We start from the raw sequence: 8,888 nt of genomic DNA, 5'->3' as shown, positions 1-8,888 counted from the left end.
TTTACTAGCTCCTGTAAGAATATGGAGCACTTTCTTTTAAACACGCTGTATATTACATTACAGGAATGATTCTAAGGACGCTCAACACCAGACTCCAACAGGACATAAAATGACTGGCATTTACATGAAGCTCCCTCCACGACACACTGTGCTATAGTTTGCATATTATATTTCTTAGACTTTGTACAGTTTCTCAGTTTCAAATAAATAGAGACTCACCACCCCTGGTATTCTGGAGGTTTCCCTTGGTTGTAACGCAAGTTTCGAAAATGATTTTCCCCTCCCAATGCAAATCGGAAAACCTTTTGCCCACGTTCAGACTCGTTGGGATTTGGCTGAAAATTAAACGAGCCTTACAATGAGCCACATCTGAGAGACCGCCGTGGCCATTAGATCGGGTAATGAAAACTTACAGTATACACTGCAAAAAACCAAGGTGTGGCAGCCCAGGGAGCGTTAGAAAACCTAGCTCAGCCTCTCATAATATTCTCTCTTTATGGGGGTCTTGGTATCTCGTTTTATAAGTGCCAAATTACAAATCAGAAGATTCAGACTTTCATCACTGGTTTGTGCTAGGAATTTTTCTGGTGATCACTTTAAAGTTTCATCCGTAATGACGCCGTTCAGCCATATCGTCTGCGACGAGGAAAAGGAAATCGCAGTGCCACGGGTTCAGTCCCGCCATCTGCACAGGTGGAATTTAACTGAGCTGAAAGCTCAGCTCTGACAACAGAAGCGCTTGCGCGGCAGAGGGGCGGAATTCGTTTGCATTACCGACGGCTGAATGAATAATGAGCAACTGGAAGGTTCTCACAGTCGCCTGCTGAGAAACAAAGGCGACAACGCGGGGCCATCGCACTGTGTGAGCCCTGCTATCGGGCAATCTAACACTGTCCTTCGCTACAGACGTTGTATTTGCATTTCGGTTCTTTCTACGTAACTGTAGCAACAGCATTATAAGGCACCTGTAACGACAGCAGTACTGTAAAAGAACATCAAACCTACAAACGAGGAGGATGGAGATTCCAGTAGGGTTCATCTAGAACATACAATAGCATGCGGCAGCGTCCGCCTTCTTTTCCATCTTCACTTGCTAAGATGTCGGAGCAGTGTTAACAACACAGACTGCGTTACTGGCCACTGCACGCAGACACATCGTGAAGGCAAAAGTGCAAAATGCAGCTTTCCGAACAATAAGTACAGACTAAATATTTATCACGAGATGACTGGGTGTTGTTGTGTCGTCTTCATCATCATCATTCATCCCCATTACGACAGTAGGAAGGCAATGGCAAACCACCTCCGCTAGGACCTTGCCTAGTACAGCGGCGCGGGTCTCCCGCATCGGACCCTACGCTCTGTCAAGGAGTATGGGACTTCATCATCATCAAATATTTAACTCGCCTTTCTTCTATGCGAAGCGGCATAATTGCAGATATAGCATTTTAAAATAATTTATTGGTCTAAACAGAATTCATGCGAGAACCCTAGAGACACTCTAGATTTTAGTGGTGAGAGCCATTTCGTTCACCAAGTGTGTAGGACACGCAATATTTGTCGCTCGAAAAATATTTTCGGAACTCGTGGTGGTTAGGTTGAAAGACCGTGAAAGTGGTTCGGCTTCTCTCCACAACGCTAATAAGATACACTTGTAACAAGACTCCACTGCTGTGAATACTCTAGAAACTACGCAGTCAAAAAAATGGTTCAAATGGCTCTGAGCACTATGGGACTCAACTGCTGTGGTCATAAGTCCCCTAGAACTTAGAACTACTTAAACCTAACTAAACTAAGGACATCACACACATCCATGCCCGAGGCAGGATTCGAACCTGCAACCGTAGCAGTCGCGCGGTTCCAGACTGCAGCGCCTAGAACCGCGTGGCCACCACGGTCGGCCATGTGGGACAAACTCCAAGACAATTGTTGGTGGTGGTTAGTGTTTAACGTCCCGTCGACAACGAGGTCATTAGAGACATTGTTGTTAAATGACGCTTTTGTAAGTAGGACGCATAAAGCAAACCTGAGAGGGAAAAGAAGATCAAGTTGGCGACATATCAAAAACCGCCAATATATTATAAGTACATCTTATGAAGCATAGAAAAACATTAAATTTTAGTCTGGAAAAGGTACAGGTTACCTTTAAAAGTGAACCCCTGGAAAATCAACTGTCTGAAAATCGTGAAGAGCGGTGAGTCGTATACTCCTAGCTCACTCATTTGTTACATAGTTTAAATCTTAATTTCTTTGCGTGTTTTTGGTACTTGCATTGTTTAATTCATAAATTTCGGGCGTATTATAGTATTTGAGAGTTGTAGCATCGCGTTTTAGTACCTGAATAGTGTAAATTCGCGTAGTCGTCTGTCATCTGTTTTTGTTTTGAACGGCCAGTGTCGGTTGGTCACAGTCAGTGTGCTCCCTGCCGCCGTTGGATAAGCAGCTGCAGCAGCAAGTCGTATACTCCTAGCTCACTCATTTGTTACATAGTTTAATTCTTAATTTCTTTGCGTGTTTTTGGTACTTGCATTGTTTAATTCATAAATTTCGGGCGTATTATAGTATTTGAGAGTTGTAGCATCACGTTTTAGTACTCGAATAGTGTTAAATCGCGTAGTCTCCTTCCGCCGCCGAGCAGTGTGTCAGCAGTGCACAAGTGGCAGCATTACTGCATTTACTAGGCAATCTTGTATTTTAATAACCGCTTCAATTTTGTGTCGTTTTGTTTGCGCTCTCTGTAGATTAGTTCAGACGTTCTTTGCACAAGTTTTTAGCATGGATAGGGACTGCAACTGCTGTGTTCGGATGCAGGCTGAGTTGGCATCCCTTCGCTCCCAGCTTCAGGCAGTGTTGGCTTCGGTCACACAGCTTGAGGCTGTTGCCAATGGGCATCACTGTGGAGGTCCGGATGGGGGTTTGTCGGGGACGGCCAGCTCGTCCCACGCAACCCCCGATCGGACTACGACTGTGGTTGCCCGGGATACTGCCCGCATTGAGGCTGATCCCTCACCTGTGGTAGAGTGGGAGGTCGTCTCAAGGTGTGGCAGGGGGCGAAAGACATTCCGGAGGGCTGAACGGAAGGCCTCTCCAGTTTGTCTGACGAACCGGTTTCAGGCTCTGTCTCAGGCTGATACTGATCTTCAGCCTGACATGGCTGCTTGTCCTGTTCCAGAGGTTGCCCCTCAGTCTGCAAGATCCGGGCAGTCGCAGAGGGTGGGCTTACTGGTAGTTGGGAGCTCCAACGTCAGGCGCGTAATGGGGCCCCTTAGGGATATGGCAGCAAGGGAGGGGAAGAAAACCAAAGTGCACTCCGTGTGCATACCGGGGGGAGTCATTCCAGATGTGGAAAGGGTCCTTCCGGATGCCATGAAGGGTACAGGGTGCACCCATCTGCAGGTGGTCGCTCATGTCGGCACCAATGATGTGTGTCGCTATGGATCGGAGGAAATCCTCTCTGGCTTCCGGCGGCTATCTGATTTGGTGAAGACTGCCAGTCTCGCTAGCGGGATGAAAGCAGAGCTCACCATCTGCAGCATCGTCGACAGGACTGACTGCGGACCTTTGGTACAGAGCCGAGTGGAGGGTCTGAATCAGAGGCTGAGACGGTTCTGCGACCATGTGGGCTGCAGATTCCTCGACTTGCGCCATAGGGTGGTGGGGTTTCGGGTTCCGCTGGATAGGTCAGGAGTCCACTACACGCAACAAGCGGCTACACGGGTAGCAGGGGTTGTGTGGCGTGGGCTGGGCGGTTTTTTAGGTTAGATGGCCTCGGGCAAGTGCAGAAAGGGCAACAGCCTCAACGGGTGCGGGGCAAAGTCAGGACATGCGGGGACCAAGCAGCAATCGGTATTGTAATTGTAAACTGTCGAAGCTGCGTTGGTAAAGTACCGGAACTTCAAGCGCTGATAGAAAGCACCGAAGCTGAAATCGTTATAGGTACAGAAAGCTGGCTGAAGCCAGAGATAAATTCTGCCGAAATTTTTACAAAGGCACAGACGGTGTTTAGAAAGGATAGATTGCATGCAACCGGTGGTGGAGTGTTCGTCGCTGTTAGTAGTAGTTTATCCTGTAGTGAAGTAGAAGTGGATAGTTCCTGTGAATTATTATGGGTGGAGGTTACACGCAACAACCGAGCTAGGTTAATAATTGGCTCCTTTTACCGACCCCCCGACTCAGCAGCATTAGTGGCAGAAAAACTGAGAGAAAATTTGGAATACATTTCACATAAATTTTCTCAGCATGTTATGGTCTTAGGTGGAGATTTCAATTTACCAGATATAGACTGGGACACTTAGATGTTTAGGACGGGTGGTAGGGACAGAGCATCGAGTGACACTATACTGAGTGCACTATCCGAAAATTACCTCGAGCAATTAAACAGAGAACCGACTCGTGGAGATAACATCTTGGACCTACTGATAACAAACAGACCCGAACTTTTCGACTCTGTAAGTGCAGAACAGGGAATCAGTGATCATAAGGCCGTTGCAGCATCCCTGAATATGGAAGTTAATAGGAATATAAAAAAAGGGAGGAAGGTTTATCTGTTTAGCAAGAGTAATAGAAGGCAGATTTCAGACTACCTAACAGATCAAAACGAAAATTTCTGTTCCGACACTGACAATGTTGAGTGTTTATGGAAAAAGTTCAAGGCAATCGTAAAATGCGTTTTAGACAGGTACGTGCCGAGCAAAACTGTGAGGGACGGGAAAAACCCACCGTGGTACAACAACAAAGTTAGGAAACTACTGCGAAAGCAAAGAGAGCTTCACTGCAAGTTTAAACGCAGCCAAAACCTCTCAGACAAACAGAAGCTAAACGATGTCAAAGTTAGCGTAAGGAGGGCTATGCGTGAAGCGTTCAGTGAATTCGAAAGTAAAATACTAGGTACCGACTTGACAGAAAATCCTAGGAAGTTCTGGTCTTACGTTAAATCAGTAAGTGGCTCGAAACATCATGTCCAGACACTCCGGGATGATGATGGCATTGAAACAGAGGATGACAAGCGTAAAGCTGAAATACTAAACACCTTTTTCCAAAGCTGTTTCACAGAGGAAGACCGCACTGCAGTTCCTTCTCTAAATCCTCGCACCAACGAAAAAATGGCTGACATTGAAATAAGTGTCCAAGGAATAGAAAAGCAACTGGAATCACTCAACAGAGGAAAGTCCACTGGACCTGACGGGATACCAATTCGATTCTACACAGAGTACGCGAAAGAACTTGCCCCCCTTCTAACAGCCGTGTACCGCAAGTCTCTAGAGGAACAGAAGGTTCCAAATGATTGGAAAAGAGCACAGGTAGTCCCAGTCTTCAAGAAGGGTCGTCGAGCAGATGCGCAAAACTATAGACCTATCTCTCTGACGTCGATCTGTTGTAGAATTTTAGAACATGTCTTTTGCTCGAGTATCATGTCGTTTTTGGAAACTCAGAATCTACTATGTAGGAATCAACATGGATTCCGGAAACAGCGATCGTGTGAAACCCAACTCGCTTTATTTGTTCATGAGACCCAGAAAATATTAGATACAGGCTCCCAGGTAGATGCCATTTTCCTTGACTTCCGGAAGGCGTTTGATACAGTTGCGTACTGTCGCCTGATAAACAAAGTAAGAGCCTACGGAATATCAGACCAGCTGTGTGGCTGGATTGAAGAGTTTTTAGCAAACAGAACACAGCATGTTGTTCTCAATGGAGAGACATCTACAGACGTTAAAGTAACCTCTGGCGTGCCACAGGGGAGTGTTATGGGACCATTGCTTTTCACAATATATATAAATGACCTAGTAGATAGTGTCGGAAGTTCCATGCGGCTTTTCGCGGATGATGCTGTAGTATACAGAGAAGTTGCAGCATTAGAAAATTGTAGCGAAATGCAGGAAGATCTGCAGCGGATAGGCACTTGGTGCAGGGAGTGGCAACTGACCCTTAACATAGACAAATGTAATGTATTGCGAATACATAGAAAGAAGGATCCTTTATTGTATGATTATATGATAGCGGAACAAACACTGGTAGCAGTTACTTCTGTAAAATATCTGGGAGTATGCGTGCGGAACGATTTGAAGTGGAATGATCATATAAAATTAATTGTTGGTAAGGCGGGTACCAGGTTGAGATTCATTGGGAGAGTCCTTAGAAAATGTAGTCCATCAACAAAGGAGGTGGCTTACAAAACACTCGTTCGACCTATACTTGAGTATTGCTCATCAGTGTGGGATCCGTACCAGATCGGGTTGACGGAGGAGATAGAGAAGATCCAAAGAAGAGCGGCGCGTTTCGTCACAGGGTTATTTGGTAACCGTGATAGCGTTACGGAGATGTTTAACAAACTCAAGTGGCAGACTCTGCAAGAGAGGCGCTCTGCATCGCGGTGTAGCTTGCTCGCCAGGTTTCGAGAGGGTGCGTTTCTGGATGAGGTATCGAATATATTGCTTCCCCCTACTTATACCTCCCGAGGAGATCACGAATGTAAAATTAGAGAGATTAGAGCGCGCACAGAGGCTTTCAGACAGTCGTTCTTCCCGCGAACCATACGCGACTGGAACAGGAAAGGGAGATAATGACAGTGGCACGTAAAGTGCCCTCCGCCACACACCGTTGGGTGGCTTGCGGAGTATAAATGTAGATGTAGATGTAATGTAGATGAATTAGCACTCTGAATGACGTAAATACGTAGATTCTCAGAAAACTTTTGACTACGGTCTACCAAAATTTCTACTAATAGAATTGATCAAGGTATTGTTTCAATCTGTGTTACCATACTGAAGAAAATATATGTTAGTGCTATTACTTAAGGAACACTTCATCAGATAGTGACGAATCCAAGAGCGAAATAGGAGTTAGACAAGCAGATTCTATGTTACTGAAAGTATTGTCACCAGCCCTAAAGGAAGCTTTCAGGACCGTATACGAGGAACACGAAGTAGGAATACGCGTCAATGGAATATTTCTGAACCGCCTTCGCTTTGGTGATTACACTGTACAGTTTGTCTCTAGCGCAAAACAAACTTCAACTACCAATGTAACAACTTAAAGAAGCAAGTTTGAAAGTTTGATAGTTGGTCTGAAAATCAAATACAGTAACATTAAAGTAGTGTATCATAATCATATGTGGAATACAAATGGAACAAATTAACAAGAGTCATTTATTTATATATTTACTCGAGTCGGAATCCGTACAAAATTCTACATCGTGTGACTGCGCAATATTAAAGCTCTGAAAAACAGATACAGTAGCACTAAAGTAATGAATAATAATCATGTGTGGAAGACAATGGAACCAATTAACAATGGAATCACTTATTTATTTATTTATTTACTCGAGTTAGAAGCCTCAGAAAACTCTACGTCATATGACAGCACAATATTAAGGGACACTAATAAAACAACAATTTGCATAATTTGTAGTTTACTTAGTTTACAGTAAGAACTAAATGATCTTCGCCCAGAATTGTACCGCCTTCAGCTTTCATCACCGCATGACTCAGGGCAGCATGTACAATAGCATACGTGACACACTCTTCGAGTTCTATCTGTCCTTTGGAAAGCCGCCCCCCCACCCCATCTGAGAAGGTTGTCCCTGGATTTACCCAAACCTGAACTTAGCCTGTTCAATGATCTTCTGGATTTCAGCCTACATCTTGGTGGTTGACGGCCATCGCATGGGCAGAGTTGTACCATATATTGCACGCTTACTCCCACGAAGAGAAAGAGATGGCGGAGGTTCTGGTGACATGAGGTTGGGCTCCCCAGTTACTGCCAGTGAGTTTCCGAATAATTTAATTCGGGCTGGTTCTTTTTTAGCTTGTTGAAACAATGTCTACGGTATGTCAAAGATCTGTTTAAGGTGACGCCAAGGCATTTAACTGTAAAGCAATATCTGAATTGGTACCCTCCCAGTAACTTTTAGTTTTGTATTTGTCTGTCTGTTTCGAAGGTGGAAATGTGCTCAGAAAACGCCCGTTTTCTGAGAATTAGGTTTTCGGTTGTTCTTATCGTCATAAAAACTAACTAACTAAACTCCGTCCAAACTGGTCTTGGAAGATCCAACGGTACCGACCGACCGCCGTTTCATCCCCACCCAAAGGCGTCACTGGATGCGGATGTGAAGGGGCATATGGTCAGCACACTGGTCTCCCGGCCGTATGTCAGTTTACGAGACCGGAGTCGCTGCTTCTCGATCAAGTAGCTCCTCAGTTTCTCTCACAAGGGCTGAGTACACCCTGCTTGCCAACAGCACTCGGCAGACCGGTGGGTCACCCATCCAAGTACTAGCCCCGCCCGACAGTGCTTAACTTCGGTGATCTGACGGGAACTGGTGTTACCACTGCGGCAAGGCCGTTGGCTCTTATCGTCATATTCAGTGAAAATTCTCAGTGCTGTTGTAAGAACCTGTTCAGCCTCCTCAAACGTCTTTGATTGCGTTGCTAAAGGAAGGTCGCCTGCATGAACAAGAGGAATAAAATGCTCTAAGGGATCCAGCTGCGTCAGGTGCCAGGGTTTGTAATTTTTCTTATTTACAATATCTGAATGACTACATGAATAGCAAAAGAAATAAACGGTTGAGTAAAAATCCCTTGCACTGATTTTCATAAACAGTGTTTTCAGAATAAAGTTTCTGATGTGCCTAAAAAGTAAATGTAATAGTTTACTAGTTTTGACCAATGGAGGTGACGCGTGGAGCTTTATTGCGAAAACTGTTCAAAAACTGGATTGCTCAGTGAGTAGTTGATGCGCGATGGCAATTACAGGGAGACACAAAACAACGGACGAGTGGGTCAGAGAACACACTACAGTGCAGGATGTCATTGTGGGAGTGGAGTGGAGGGCAGGCGAATCGATTGTTGATGCACCGAGGAGTTTCTTTCATGGCATCCAAGAGATAATCT

The 8,888-nt window shown here is 45.1% G+C and overlaps 1 pseudogene; it reads right to left on the bottom strand.

The window, feature by feature from the left end:
• Positions 1 to 8,227: 8,227 nt before the first annotated feature.
• On the bottom strand, positions 8,228 to 8,345 carry LOC126089525 (5S ribosomal RNA; annotated as a pseudogene).
• Positions 8,346 to 8,888: the final 543 nt, after the last annotated feature.

Source organism: Schistocerca cancellata, chromosome 6 (genome assembly GCF_023864275.1).
Source record: "Schistocerca cancellata isolate TAMUIC-IGC-003103 chromosome 6, iqSchCanc2.1, whole genome shotgun sequence".
Lineage (NCBI taxonomy): Eukaryota > Metazoa > Arthropoda > Insecta > Orthoptera > Acrididae > Schistocerca > Schistocerca cancellata.
The sequence above is the reverse complement of the archived record's forward strand: the minus strand, read 5'-3'. Positions and strand labels throughout refer to the sequence as shown.